The sequence below is a fragment of the Chlorocebus sabaeus genome, chromosome 22, assembly GCF_047675955.1.
Source record: "Chlorocebus sabaeus isolate Y175 chromosome 22, mChlSab1.0.hap1, whole genome shotgun sequence".
In the NCBI taxonomy this organism is placed as follows: domain Eukaryota; kingdom Metazoa; phylum Chordata; class Mammalia; order Primates; family Cercopithecidae; genus Chlorocebus; species Chlorocebus sabaeus.
Window position 1 is genome coordinate 99845684 of NC_132925.1, and position 16310 is coordinate 99861993.

Genomic DNA, 16310 nt, shown 5'->3' on the forward strand with positions numbered 1-16310 from the left:
TTTCTTTCTCTTTCCTGATTGCCCTGGCCAGAACTTCCATCACTATGTTGAATAGGAGTGGTGAGAGAAAGCATCCCTGTCTTGTGCCAGTTTTCAAAGGGAATGCTTCCAGTTTTTGCCCATTCAGTATGATATTGGCTGTGGGTTTGTCATAAATAGCTCTTATTATTTTGAGATATGTCCCATCAATACCTAGTTTATTGACAGTTTTTAGCATGAAGGGCTGCTGAATTTTGTCAAAGGCCTTTTCTGCATCTATTGAGATAATCATGTGGTTTTTGTCTTTGGTTCTATTTATATGATGGATTATGTTTATTGATTTGTTGAACCAGCCTTGCATCCCAGGGATGAAGCCAACTTGATCGTGGTCGATAAGCTTTTTGATGTGCTGCTGAATCCGGTTTGCCAGTATTTTATTGAGGATTTTTGCATTGATGTTCTTCAGGGATATTGGCCTGAAATTTTCTTTTTTGTTGTGTCTCTGCCTGGCTTTGGTATCAGGATGATGTTGGCCTCATAAAATGAGTTAGGGAGGATTCCCTCTTCTTCTATTGATTGGAATAGTTTCAGAAGGAATGGTACCAGCTCCTCCTTGTACCTTTGGTAGAATTCGGCTGTGAATCTGTCTGGTCCTGGACTTTTTTTGGTTGGTAAATGTTCAATTGCTGCCTTAATTTCAGAGCCTCTTATTGGTCTATTCAGGGATTCAACTTCTTCCTGGTTTAGTCTTGGGAGGGTGTATGTGTCCAGGAATTTATCCATTTCTTCTGGATTTTCTAGTTTATTTGTGTAGAGGTGTTTATAGTATTCTTTGATGGTAGTCTGTATTTCTGTGGGGTCGGTGGTGATATCCCCTTTATCATTTTTTATTGCATCTATTTGATTCTTCTCTCTTTTATTCTTTATTAGTCTTGCCAGTGGTCTACCTATTTTGTTGATCTTTTCAAAAAATCAGCTCCTGGATTCATTGATTTTTTGAAGGGTTTTTTGTGTGTCTATCTCCTTCAGTTCTGCTCTGATCTTAGATATTTCTTGCCTTCTGCTAGCTTTTGAATGTGTTTGCTCTTGATTCTCTAGCTCTTTTAATCATGATATTAGGGTGTCAATTTTAGATCTTTTCTGCTTTCTCTTGTGGGCATTTAGTGCTATAAATTTCCCTCTACACACTGCTTTAAATGTGTCCCAGAGATTCTAGTATGTTGTGTCTTTGTTCTCACTGGTATCAAACAACATCTTTATTTCTGCCTTCTCATTTTGTTATGGACCCAGTAGTCATTCAGGAGCAGGTTGTTCAGTTTCCATGTAATTGAGCGGTTTTCAGTGAGTTTCTTAATCCTGAGTTCTAATTTGATTGCCCTGTGGTCTGAGAGACAGTTTGTTATAATTTCTGGTCTTTTACATTTGTTGAGGAGTGCTTTACTTCCAACTATGTGGTCCATTTTGGAATATGTGTGATGTGGTGCTCAGAAGAATGTATATTCTGTTGATTTGGGGTGGAGAGTTCCACAGATGTCTATTAGGTCTGCTTGGTGCAGAGCTGAGTTCAATTCCTGGATATCCTTGTTAACTTTCTGTCTTGTTGATCTGTCTAATGTTGACAGTGGGATGTTAAAGTCTCTCATTATTATTGTGTGGGAGTCTAAGTCTCTTCATAGGTCTCTAAGGACTTGCTTTATGAATCTGGGTGCTCCTGTATTAGGTGCATATATATTTAGGATAGTTAGCTCTTCCTGATGAATTGATCACTTTATCATTATGTAATGGCCTTTTTGTCTCTTTTGATCTTTGTTGGTTTAAAGTGTGTTTTATCAGAGACTAGGATTGCAACCCCTGCTTTTTTTTTGTTTTCCATTTTCTTGGTAGATCTTCCTCCATCCCTTTATTTTGAGCCTATGTGTGTCTCTGCATATGAGATGGGTCTCCTGAATACAGCACACTGATGGGCCTTCACTCTTTATCCAATTTGTCAGTCTGTGTCTTTTAATTGGAGCATTTAGCCCATTTACATTTAAGTTTAATATTGTTATGTGTGAATGTGATCCTGTCATTATGATGTTAGCTGGTTATTTCGCTTGTTAGTTGATGCAGTTTCTTCCTAGCATTGATGGTCTTTACAATTTGGCATGTTTTTGCAGTGGCTGGTACAGATTCTTCCTTTCCATGTTTAGTGCTTCCTTCAGGAGCTCTTGTAAGGCTGGCCTGGTGGTGACAAAATCTCTCACCATTTGCTTGTCTGTAAAGGATTTTATTTCTCCTTCACTTATGAAGCTTAGTTTGGCTGGATATGAAATTTTGGGTTGAAAATTCTTTTCTTTAAGAATTTTCAATATTGGCCCGCACTCTCTTCTGGCTTGTAGAGTTTCTGCCGAGAGATCTGCTGTTAGTCTGATGGGCTTCCCTTTGTGGGTAACCCGACCTTTCTTTCTGGCTGCCCTTAACATTTTTTCCTTCATTTCAACTTTGGTGAATCTGACAATTATGTGTCTTGGAGTTGCTCTTCTCGAGGAGTATCTTTGTGGTGTTCTCTGTATTTCCTGAATTTGAATGTTGGCCTGCCTTGCTAGGTTGGGGAAGTTCTCCTGGATAATATCCTGAAGAGTGTTTTCCATTTTACAACTTGGTTCCATTCTCCCCATCACTTTCAGGTAGATCTGGTCTTTTCACATAGTCCCATATTTCTTGGAGGCTTTGTTCATTTCTTTTTACTCTTTTTTCTCTGAACTTCTCTTCTTGCTTCATTTCATGAATTTGATCTTCAATCACTGATACCCTTTCTTCCATTTGATCGAATCAGCTACTGAAGCTTGTGCATGTGTCACGTAGTTCTCGTGCCATGGCTTTCAGCTCCATCAGGTCATTTAAGGTCTTCTCTATGCTGTTTATTCTAGTTAGCCATTCATCTAATCTTTTTTCAAGGTTTTTAGCTTCTTTGCGATGGGTTTGAACATCCTCCTTCAGCTTGGAGAAGTTTTTTATTACCAATCGTCTGAGGTCTACTTCTGTCAACTCGTCAAAGTCATTCTCCATCCAGCTTTGCTCTGTTGCTGGAAAGGAGCTGTGTTCCTTTGGAGGAGAAGAGGCACTCTGATTTTTAGAATTTTCAGCTTTTCTGCTCTGTTTCTTCCCCATGTTTGTGGTTTTATCTACCTTTGGTCTTTGATGATGGTGACGTACAGATGGGGTTTTGGTGTGGATGTCCTTTCTGTTTGTTAGTTTTCCTTCTAAAAGTCAGGACCCTCAGCTGCAGGTCTGTTGGAATTTGCTGGGGGACCACTCCAGACCCTGTTTGCCTGGGTATCACCAGCGGAGGCTGCAGAACAGCAAATATTGTAGAATGGCAAATGTTGCTCCTGCTCCTTCCTCTGGAAGCTTCATTTCAGAGGAGCACCCGGCTGTATGAGGTGTCAGTTAGCGCCTAGTGGGAGGTGCCTCCCAGTTAGGCTACTCAGGGGTCAGGGACTCACTTGAGGAGGCAGTCTATCTGTTCTCAGATCTCAAACTCCATGTTGGGAGAACCACTACTCTCTTTGGAGCTGTCAGACAGGGACGTTTAAGTCTGAAGAAGTTTCTGCCACCTTTTGTTCAGCTATGCCCTGCCCCCAGAGTTGGAGTCTACACAGGCAGATAGGCCTCCTTGAGCTGCGGTGTACTCCACCCAGTTCCAGCTTCCTGGTAGCTTTGTTTTCCTACTCAAGCCTCAGTAATGGCAGACCCCCTCCCCCAACCTCCCTGCCACCTTGCCATTCGATCTCAGACTGCTGTGCTAGCAGTGAGCAAGGCTCTGTGGGTGTGGGACCCTCTGAGTCAGGCATCGGATATAATCTCCTGGTATGCCATTTGGAAAAGCGCAGTATTAGTGTGGGATAGTCCCAGTTTTCCAGGTACCATCGGTCACGGCTTCCTTTGGCTAGGAAAGGGAATTCCCCGACCCCTTGCACTTCCCAGGTGAGGTGCTACACCACCCTGCTTTGGCTCATACTCTGTGGGCTGCACCCACTGTCCAACAAGCCCCAGTGAGATGAACCCGGTACCTCAGTTCAAAATGCAGAAATCACCCGTCTTCTGTGTCACCCACGCTGGGAGCTATAGACTGGAGCTGTTCCTATTTGGCCATCTTAGAACCACCCTCCAAGATTCAGTAAGTTTTCTTAAGCGGATAAACCTGCTACAGATTTTGCTAATAGCAACAGAAGAAAAATTGGTTTTCCATAATTTGCCCAACAATGAAAGCATTAATCAATGAATTAAAAACACTGTAATGCAGGATATCTGAAATGAGAGAGGAAAAAACTCAGCAAAATTCTCTCCAAAAATTCTCTCCAAAAAAGAATGATTTTTAAAACTAGAAAAAATTGTGAACAATAACTATTTCAGGGCCCTGGAAACAGACTGAAGGCACATAACAACTTGAGAAGCATTTAATCAAGTAAAACTATTGAACCTCAGTGGGAGTCCGTGGAATTTTAGCTTGGGACTGCTCCCATTACCTCATTATCTCCAACACATCCCCAACACCTGCCAACTGGTAGTTCTACCAGGGTGAGACAAGCCATGAAAACCTGCAGTTTTTGCTGCAGAAAGAAGCCAGATTGATTTGGAACAGAACAGTAAAACCTCATGCCCCAGGGCATTGTCAGAAACAGCAGCAATTCCAGAAGCAGAAGAATGGGAGAAGACAATGAAGCTGTGATCCTATTTGGGACAACCAACATGAAGACAAGACAGAAATTTAACAAGGGGATTTGGGTAATGAGACAGCTGTAGTGAACCCTGATAAGCTCCTACATATATATCCCTGGTGGTCTGGGAGGCTGTACATATGTGGGAGGCTGCACACATACTCAGCAGCAACTGCAAAGTTCCTAGCTATTCCTACTTTCCTGTCAACCGATTATTTACTCTCCAGCAAAATTATCTTTCAAAAATGAGGGCAAAACAAAGGCATTCCCAGATAAAGAGGGGGAAAATTCATTACTACCAATCCTTCATAACCTCACTGAGGAAACAGAGTTCAGGAAAAAAACACTTCCTACTTCATTCTGTTAGGCAATATTAGCGTGATATAAAGCTAAACAAAGATGTCACAATTAAAGAAAATTAGAGACTGTCAGGAATATTTGTAATATTTGTAACATTTACAAAACAAATCCAGAAATACATACAAATTATACACCATGATTAAGTGGGATTTATAACATTTGAAAATCAATTAATGTAATATACCATATTAGTGAAAAAAGGGCAGAGACCACATCATCATTTTAATAGATATAGAAAAAGCATGTCACAAAATCCTACATGCCTTCATGATAAAAACTCTCAACAAATGGAATGGAAAGGACTTTCTTCACAGCAGCATCATTAAATAATGTCTAGGGACTGAAAACAATCCATTAAGTGAATGGATAAGCAAAAGGAGGTATATCCATGTGATAGAATACTATGTGACAATGAAAGGGAATAAATGACTCATGCATGCTACAACATGGAGAAACTAAAAAACAGTATCCTAATTGAAAGACGCCATGTGCAAAAGATGATGTATATCCTATACATATAAAATGTCCAGATAAGGCAAATCTACAGAGAAAATAAGTAGAGTAGTGGATACCTGGGGCCAGGGTGGTAAGAGGCTGAATGCAAATGGTCAAAAGGGAACTTTTGAGGATAGCGAAAATATTCTAAATTTCATTGTGGCGATGAATGCATAACTCTATAAATTTACTAGAAATCATTAAATCGTACACTTAAAATAGGTTAAATCTATGGCATGTATATTATTCCATAATAAAGCTGTTTAAAAAGAAAAACATCATAGTGACTGAAAAGTGACAGTTTTATAAAGATGATGAAAACCTCCTGCCTGTCTTTGAGAGAAGCATTTTAGTGAAAGTAGAGAACTTTTGCCAGAATCCTCTAGAACAGGGGTCAGCAAACTATGACCTGTGGGCCAAATCAGGCCCCACACCTGTTTTTGTATGGTCCATTAGCTGGGAATGGTTTTTACATATTTTAATAGTTGGAAAACAACCCAAAAGAATAATATTTTATAATGTGAAAATTACATATATAAAACTCAAATTTAATGTTCATAAACAAAGTTTATTGAAAGTAGCCATGCTCATTAGTTTGACCTAAGACCAATGGCTGCTTTTGTACTAAAAAGTTGAGTACTTCCGACAGAGAGCTTATGATCTGCAATGTCTATGATATTTACAATCTGGCCCTTTACAGAAAAAACTTTGAAACCCCTGTTTAAAGTAGTGCTTCTCTATTCTGAATGTACTTTAGATTTACTTGGAACTTTGAAAAAAATACTCCCAACTGAATTCCACCAACCTCCTTCCCCTTCACCCACCCAACTACATGACAATATTGGGACAGTGTAGTTTTTAAAAAGCTCTCTAGGTGGTTTCAGTGTCCAGCCAGGATTAGGGATCCCTGCTCTAGATCATACATGGAGCTAAAGCCGGGGGGCGGGGGGGTTTGAATTTTAGTTTAATACACTGATATCACATCAAAGTTTGAAAATTAGTAAGTAAAACAAATTTAGAGCAGTTATCTAAACCACTGGCAGATGTAATTAGCTTATCTGTGACAAAACTACTTTGTTGTTCTGTCTCCTGAAGAGAAGGGACCCATATGGCCACTGTTTCTCGATCAGTGTTTCCAAAATATATTAACTGAGTTTATCACTAATAACCAGTTTCTCTGTGCCAAACCACTGCCAGAAGGAGGATTTCTGCTAAGAGCACTAAACCTGAATACAAAAAGGTATAACAGAAAATAAAAGAGTGCCAAGATTTTGATGATTCCACTGCTCTCACTTATTTTAGGTTTCTAGATCACATAGCCCAGTACAATCAACAACTATTTTAAAAATAAGTGAAAATAAATGACAAATAGCATATATTATAGATTAAATGTGGCCACCAGCTCTTCATAGCATCCCTTATCAAGCTGGAGTCTATCAGCCTAACCCTTAGCCTTGACCTCATCAGTCCTTGCAGCTTCTACTCATGTTCTTGGAATCTGGAGGCCGTCATGCTGTGAAGAAGCTCAGGATAAAATAACAAATGGAAAGAGAGAACCAGTCATCCTAGCTGGCCCAGCTGAGATCAGACATGAAAAATAAAAAAGTCACTTTGACACTGAAGTGACAGAAACCTTTAGAGAAAGCAATCATCTCAGAATTCATAAAACTGAAGGAATGAAAACTTGGGCATAATCAGATGCAGAAAAGGATTTCAGGAAAGCATATGTTTCTAAAACATATGAAAAAATGTATACATTATCAAAAGGTCAAATTCATGATGGAATACAACTTCAAAAGGAATAGACTGTATAAATGGAAAGCAATTGATAATATAATTGTGAATGACCTTGATAGAAGGGAAAAGGAAAGACATCTTAACCCACCAATATAGATATATGGAAAATTCTGTTTCATTCTTCTGTGCATTCATTCATATAAACATACAAACAACAAACTCAAGATGGAAGAATTCATATTTTTGAAAAGCATACCCTAAAGATAAAAGAACATAAAAATTAAATGGCAGAGATCTATTAAGAACATATACAGAAAAGCTCATAATTATATAAGACATTCAAACTAAATGTTGTCTGAAATTATGTTCCAGGGCAATATAAATAAGGAACAACAACATTGCTTGGGGCAGATGGTATAATGCTAGATAACAGATGCTAGTGGAAAAATCAGATCTCTTTAACATCTTTTTTCTTCCACCTTTTCTAAGGAAGAGACTATTTTCCAGTTAAAATAAGACACTGGAACTCAAGACAGGAGATAGATAAAATTAAAACAAAAGACCACACAGGCGCTTTGTACTGACTTCAAGTTGCCAGTTGGGCCAAATCATATCCAGGGCCCAGAAATAACTTGCAAATATGATAGCAAACTGAAGATAGGCCTTAAGAGCTCAAAGTCAGATCTATGTCATTACACATTTCAAAAGTGAAAAGGAAGTGGATTCTGCTTAAAATCAATGCCAATAACATTCTGGAAAGACAGTTTATAAAACAGGTGATGAATGAGCACTTAGAGAGAAAAAGATTCTGAGAAGTTAGAAATCACTGACAGATAATGATTTGTGTGGCATTTTGTGTAGCAAATGTTTCTCATACTTTTTTTTTAGTCCTCATGATACCTCAGTAAGTCATTAATATATAATTTTATTACCATGATACAGATGAAAAAATTGAGGTGCCTCAACATTGAGTATATTACGTTCAAGAGCCATATTACAACTCAAAATTGATTTACACCAAACTTCATTTCTAACAGGACAAGGGATTGTTGCAGAGTACTGAGTCCATTTCAGCAAGACATTTGACCAAGTTTCCTGTAATATGCTTTTAGACAAGCTAGAAACTGAGATAGACGATGGCGTGGAAAAGGAACCTCATCTTCTTTTGGATATCTGAAAAGCACCATATATTCAACTTGTCCAAAAGCAAATTCATAAACTTCTCCCTCAAGCCTGGATCTCTTTCAGTATTTTTGCATTTCAATAAAGGCATCTTTTGTATTCCAGAACTTGACAGATATTCTTGACATGCTTCCTTCATTATCTCATACCCAATCCATCACTAAAGCCTACAAATTTTACACTAAAATACCTGTCAGCACATGTAAGGTATTATTCCTGTGTTGCTGACAATCAAGTATTTGTCTGGTTGTTACTCCTTAGAAGCAAATCTGAGATCTTCTGTTTGTCTTCAATGTTCCACAGCTTCACTAAGAGTAATCTAGATGTAGATTTATTTTTATTATCCTGCTTAGGAATTTCTGGGCTTCATGAAAATCTTGATCAGAACCTTTCAACTGTTGGAAATTCTCAACCAATATCTCTTCAAATGTTGCTCTAATCCATTCTTTCTCTTTTTTTCCTTCTAGAACTCTGGCTAGCCTTCCTCACTCAATCCTCTCTTTGACTCTTCACCTGTCTTTCATATTGTCATCTGTTTCTTACTTCTTAATTCTAGATTTTTAAAAATTCACCTTACAGTGTTTAATCTTCACCAATGTTTAATCTGCTAGTGATGTTTAAGTTTTATTTAAATTATTACTTATTTTAATGAGTTCATGTTTTTAAATTTGCTTGTTCTTTATTCATATTTTCATATTTGTCTGATTTCTTTAACACAGTAAACATTTTCTTATTACTCTGTAGCTGTTGATTCTAATGGCTATATATTTTACAGTCCTGGTTCTGCTGTCTCTGGCTTTTACCTACATTGCTTTGTTTCCTTAAGTGATTAGTAATTTTAAATTATAAACTGCTTATAATAAAAACTTCCTCTTTAAAAATTTTTTGAGTCCCAGGATGACGGTATGTTCCTTCCAGAAAGAATGTGCAGTGGAGCCAGAGGACTCCATTGTCTTTTGAGAGGCTATTTGACACATTTTTAGGTTGTTCTGTGACTGGTGGTTTATTCAGATGATGTATCACATTTTAATGTAATTACCCCTCTCCCCAGAAACTATATTTTTTTGAAAAGTCAGTCATTACATTGAGATTTTAAAATTTATTTGCAAAGAATAGTTTAGAGTAGTGATTCTCAGCTTTGGCTTTACATTAGTGTCATCTTGGTAGTCTTCAAAAGTCTTGCTGTCCAGGCCAGTGAAATAAGAATCTTTGAGAGCATTTTCTTGTAGCTCTGAAAGTGATTACTGTATGGAGCCAAAGTTGACAATCACTGATTTAGAGAAATTGAAGTACAGATAAATCACCTGGGGATCTTGCTAAAATGCAGATTCTGATTCAGTATGCCTAGGGTAGAGCCTGAAAGTCTGTGTTTATTTTTATTTTCATTTTTATTTCTGAGACAGGGTCTCTCTCTCTTGCCTAGGCCAGGCTGGAGTGCGGTGGTACAATCATAGCTCACTGTAGCCTCAAATTACCAGGTTCAAGTGATGCTCCCACCTCAGCCTCCTGAGTAGCTGGGACTATAGGCGTGCACCATCACACTCAGTGAGTTTGTATTTCTAACAAGCCCCCAGGTGAAACCATGGCTGCTGGTCTGTAGACCACAATTTCAGTACCAAGAATTTAGACTAGCTTTCTCTTGTAAACGTTAATCTTGTTTGTACCAGTGCTTATATCTCCCTTCTCATTCCCGATGTTCTAAAGTTGTTCATTTCTCTTTCTTTCCTGAACAGTCTTATTGGGAGGGCTTTTTTTTTTTGTATTTTATTCATTTTTATTCCTTTTTGTATTTTATTCATTTTTTCAGGAAACAAGCCAGCTGAATTTTAATTTGCTAATTCTACTTTTTCTTTAAATTGTTAATTTCTGCTTTTACTTTTCTTAATTTCTTTATTACCCCAAGTTTTCTTTTATTACTCGTTTCATCTCCCAACATTTAAATCCCTAGTTTAATGATTGCTATGCTTAATCTCATCCTAAAATATACCACAACTCCACTTGTTTTTTGTCTGTTTGACCTGTTGTACTGTTGCAAATGTTGTTCTATTATCTCCAGCTGAGCCTCTATTTCTCTTAGTATTAAAACTGTTATATTAAAAGCTGAATCTAAGGCTATCTTAACCATATAATATTGTTTACTTTTATATACTTATGAGTTATTCCTTTTAAATTAAAATCCTACTTTGTACCACTTAATGCTTTTTGCCTTTAGCGAATTCCAACTTTTTTGGCATTAATAGCACCACTCCAACCTTCTTGTTTAGAATTTACTAGTGGGTGATATATCTGTATTAGTTTTCTCTTATGATGTAACAAATCACTACAAACTCAGTGACAATACCAATTTGCCACTGAATTGACTATCCCTCAGTTTCCATGGGTCAGAAGCCTGGCACAATGTAGCTGGATCGTCTGCTCAGGCTCTCATAAGGCTGAAAGGAAGGTGTTGCTTAGCTGTGTCCTCATGTGGGAGGCCTAACTAGGCAAAGATCTGCTTCCAAGCTCCATCAGGTTGTTGGCAGAGCATGTTTCCTTTCAGTAGTAGGACTGAGGTCCCTGCTGTCTTCCAGCTGTCAGTTGGGGACTGTTCTGACATCCTGGACATGTGGCTCCTCCGTCTTAGCACTGGAGAACCCCCAGTTAATAACCTCTCACACTTCTCTCTCTCTGACCTCCCCTTCCTAGCCGTCAGAGAACACTCTGTTCTTAAAGGGCTTGTGTGATTAGGTAAGGCCCATCTGGATAATTTTCCCTTCTTAAAGTCCACTGCATCATATCACACTACATAATCCCAGGAGAATCCCTGGTTAGAGGGTTGAATAGGGTAGGAGCTCAGGCCCATTGTAACATTCTGCCCACCACAATGTTCATTTCTTTATTTTTATTTTTATTTTTTTTATTATTTTTTTATTTTTTTATTTTTATTTTTTTATTATTATACTTTAAGTTCTAGGGTACATGTGCACAATGTGCAGGTTTGTTACATATGTATACTTGTGCCATCTTGGTGTGCTGCACCCATCAACTCGTCATTTACATCAGGTATAACTCCCAATGCAATCCCTCCTCCCTCCCCCCTCCCCGTGATAGGCCCCGGTGTGTGATGTTCCCCTTCCTGAGTCCAAGTGATCTCATTGTTCAGTTCCCACCTATGAGTGAGAACATGCGGTGTTTGGTTTTCTGTTCTTGTGATAGTTTGCTAAGAATGATGGTTTCCAGCTGCATCCATGTCCCTACAAAGGACACAAACTCATCCTTTTTTATGGCTGCATAGTATTTCATGGTGTATATGTGCCACATTTTCTTAATCCAGTCTGTCACTGATGGACATTTGGGTTGATTCCAAGTCTTTGCTATTGTGAATAGTGCTGCAATAAACATACGTGTGCATGTGTCTTTACAGCAGCATGATTTATAATCCTTTGGGTATATACCCAGTAATGGGATGGCTGGGTCATATGGTACATCTAGTTCTAGATCCTTGAGGAATCGCCAACTGTTTTCCATAATGGTTGAATTAGTTTACAATCCCACCAACAGTGTAAAAGTGTTCCTATTTCTCCACATCCTCTCCAGCACCTGTTGTTCCCTGACTTATTAATGATCGCCATTCTAACTGGTGTGAGATGGTATCTCATTGTGGTTTTGATTTGCATTTCTCTGATGGCCAGTGATGATGAACATTTTTTCATGTGTCTGTTGGCTGTATGAATGTCTTCTTTTGAGAAGTGTCTGTTCATATCCTTTGCCCACTTTTTGATGGGGTTGTTTGTTTTTTTCTCGTAAATTTGTTTGAGTTCTTTGTAGGTTCTGGATATTAGCCCTTTGTCAGATGAGTAGATTGCAAAAATTTTCTCCCATTCTGTAGGTTCCTGTTCACTGTGATGGTAGTTTCTTTTGCTGTGCAGAAGCTCTTTAGTTTAATGAGATCCCATTTGTCAATTTTGGCTTTTGCTGCTGTTGCTTTTGGTGTTTTAGACATGAAGTCTTTGCCCATGCCTATGTCCTGAATGGTACTACCTAGGTTTTCCTCTAGGGTTTTTATGGTATTAGGTCTAACATTTAAGTCTCTAATCCATCTTGAATTAATTTTCGTATAAGGAGTAAGGAAAGGATCCAGTTTCAGCTTTCTACTTATGGCTAGCCAATTTTCCCAGCACCATTTATTAAATAGGGAATCCTTTCCCCATTTCTTGTTTCTCTCAAGTTTGTCAAAGATCAGATGGCTGTAGATGTGTGGTATTATTTCTGAGGACTCTGTTCTGTTCCATTGGTCTATATCTCTGTTTTGGTACCAGTACCATGCTGTTTTGGTTACTGTAGCCTTGTAGTATAGTTTGAAGTCAGGTAGCGTGATGCCTCCAGCTTTGTTCTTTTGACTTAGGATTGTCTTGGAGATGCGGGCTCTTTTTTGGTTCCATATGAACTTTAAAGCAGTTTTTTCCAATTCTGTGAAGAAACTTGTTGGTAGCTTGATGGGGATGGCATTGAATCTATAAATAACCTTGGGGAGTATGGCCATTTTCACGATATTGATTCTTCCTATCCATGAGCATGGTATGTTCTTCCATTTGTTTGTGTCCTCTTTGATTTCACTGAGCAGTGGTTTGTAGTTCTCCTTGAAGAGGTCCTTTACATCCCTTGTAAGTTGGATTCCTAGGTATTTTATTCTCTTTGAAGCAATTGTGAATGGAAGTTCATTCATGATTTGGCTCTCTGTTTGTCTGTTACTGGTGTATAAGAATGCTTATGATTTTTGTACATTAATTTTGTATCCTGAGACTTTGCTGAAGTTGTTTATCAGCTTAAGGAGATTTTGGGCTGAGACGATGGGATTTTCTAAATATGCAATCATGTCATCTGCAAAGAGGGACAATTTGACTTCTTCTTTTCCTAACTGAATCCCCTTGATTTCTTTCTCTTGCCTGATTGCCCTAGCCAGAACTTCCAACACTATGTTGAATAGGAGTGGTGAGAGAGGGCATCCCTGTCTTGTGCCAGTTTTCAAAGGGAATTTTTCCAGTTTTTGCCCATTCAGTATGATATTGGCTGTGGGTTTGTCATAAATAGCTCTTATTATTTTGAGGTACATTCCATCAATACCGAATTTATTGAGCCTTTTTAGCATGAAGGGCTGTTGAATTTTGTCAAAAGCCTTTTCTGCATCTATTGAGATAATCATGTGGTTCTTGTCTTTGGTTCTGTTTATATGCTGGATAATGTTTATTGATTTGCGAATGTTGAACCAGCCTTGCATCCCAGGGATGAAGCCCACTTGATCATGGTCGATAAGCTTTTTGATGTGCTGCTGAATCCGGTTTGCCAGTATTTTATTGAGGATTTTTGCATCGATGTTCATCAGGGATATTGGTCTAAAATTCTCTTTTTTTGTTGTGTCTCTGCCAGGCTTTGGTATCAGGATGATGTTGGCCTCATAAAATGAGTTAGGGAGGATTCCCTCTTTTTCTATTGATTGGAATAGTTTCAGAAGGAATGGTTCCAGCTCCTCCTTGTACCTCTGGTAGAATTCAGCTGTGAATCCTTCTGGTCCTGGACTTTTTTTGGTTGGTAGGCTATTAATTATTGCCTGAATTTCAGAGCCTGCTATTGGTCTATTCAGGGATTCAACTTCTTCCTGGTTTAGTCTTGGAAGACTGTAAGTGTCCAGGAAATTATCCATTTCTTCTAGATTTTCTAGTTTATTTGCATAGAGGTGTTTACAGTATTCTCTGATGGTAGTTTGTATTTCTGTGGGGTCGGTGGTGATATCCCCTTTATCATTTTTTATTGCATCTATTTGATTCTTCTCTCTTTTCTTCTTTATTAGTCTTGCTAGCGGTCTGTCAATTTTGTTGATCTTTTCAAAAAACCAACTCCTGGATTCATTGATTTTTTGGAGGGTTTTTTGTGTCTCTATCTCCTTCAGTTCTGCTCTGATCTTAGTTATTTCTTGCCTTCTGCTAGCTTTTGAATGCGTTTGCTCTTGCTTCTCTAGTTCTTTTAATTGTGATGTTAGAGTGTCAATTTTAGATCTTTCCAGCTTTCTCTTGTGGGCATTTAGTGCTATAAATTTCCCTCTACACACTGCTTTAAATGTGTCCCAGAGATTCTGGTATGTTGTATCTTTGTTCTCATTGGTTTCAAAGAACATCTTTATTTCTGCCTTCATTTCGTTATGTACCCAGTAGTCATTCAGGAGCAGGTTGTTCAGTTTCCATGTAGTTGAGCGGTTTTGATTGAGTTTCTTAGTCCTGAGTTCTAGTTTGATTGCACTGTGGTCTGAGAGACAGTTTGCTACAATTTCTGTTCTTGTACATTTGCTGAGGAGTGCTTTACTTCCAATTATGTGGTCAATTTTGGAATAAGTGCGATGTGGTGCTCAGAAGAATGTATATTCTGTTGATTTGGGGTGGAGAGTTCTGTAGATGTCTATTAGGTCTGCTTGGTGCAGAGCTGAGTTCAATTCCTGGATATCCTTGTTAACTTTCTGTCTCGTTGATCTGTCTAATGTTGACAGTGGAGTGTTGAAGTCTCCCATGATTATTGTATGGGAGTCTAAGTCTCTTTGTAAGTCTCTAAGGACTTGCTTTATGAATCTGGGTGCTCCTGTATTGGGTGCATATATATATTTAGGATAGTTAGCTCTTCCTGTTGAATTGATCCTTTTACCATTATGTAATGGCCTTCTTTGTCTCTTTTGATCTTTGTTGGTTTAAAGTCTGTTTTATCAGAGACTAGTATTGCAACCCCCGCTTTTTTTTGTTCTCCATTTGCTTGGTAAATCTTCCTCCATCCCTTGATTTTGAGCCTATGTATGTCTCTGCGTGTGAGATGGGTCTCCTGAATACAGCAGACTGATGGGTCTTGACTCTTTATCCAGTTTGCCAGTCTGTGTCTTTTAATTGGAGCTTTAGTCCATTTACATTTAAGGTTAATATTGTTATGTGTGAACTTGATCCTTCCATTATGATATTAACTGGTTATTTTGCTCGTTAGTTGATGCCGTTTCTTCCTAGCCTAAATGGTCTTTACATTTTGGCATGTTTTTGCAATGGCTGGTACCGGTTGTTCCTTTCCATGTTTAGTGCTTCCTTCAGGGTCTCTTGTAAGGCAGGCCTAGTGGTGACAAAATCTCTAAGCATTTGCATATCTGTAAAGGATTTTATTTCTCCTTCACTTATGAAACTTAGTTTGGCTGGATATGAAATTCTGGGTTGAAAATTCTTTTCTTTAAGAATGTTGAATATTGGCCCCCACTCTCTTCTGGCTTGGAGAGTTTCTGCCGAGAGATCTGCTGTTAGTCTGATGGGCTTCCCTTTGTGGGTAACCCAACCTTTCTCTCTGGCTGCCCTTAAGATTTTTTCCTCATTTCAACTTTGGTGAATCTGACAATTATGTGTCTTGGAGTTGCTCTTCTTGAGGAGTATCTTTGTGGCGTTCTCTGCATTTCCTGGATTTGAATGTTGGCCTGCCCTACTAGGTTGGGGAAGTTCTCCTGGATGATATCCTGAAGAGTGTTTTCCAACTTGGTTCCATTTTCCCCCTCACTTTCAGGCACCCTAATCAGACGTAGATTTGGTCTTTTCACATAATCCCATACTTCTTGCAGGCTTTGTTCATTTCTTTTTCTTCTTTTTTCTTTTGGTTTCTCTTCTCGCTTCATTTTGTTCATTTGATCCTCAATCGCTGATACTCTTTCTTCCAGTTGATCGAGTCAGTTACTGAAGCTTGTGCATTTGTCACGTATTTCTCGTGTCATGGTTTTCATCTCTTTCATTTCGTTTATGAGCTTCTCTGCATTAATTACTCTAGCCATCAATTCTTCCACTTTTTTTTTCAAGATTTTTAGTTTCTTTG

The 16310-nt window shown here is 38.4% G+C and overlaps 1 protein-coding gene across 2 annotated transcripts in view; it reads right to left on the reverse strand.

Moving 5' to 3' along the window:
- MYRIP (myosin VIIA and Rab interacting protein) overlaps window positions 1-16310 on the reverse strand; it is a 403697-nt gene that overhangs the window by 257054 nt on the left and 130333 nt on the right. The window lies entirely within an intron of this gene.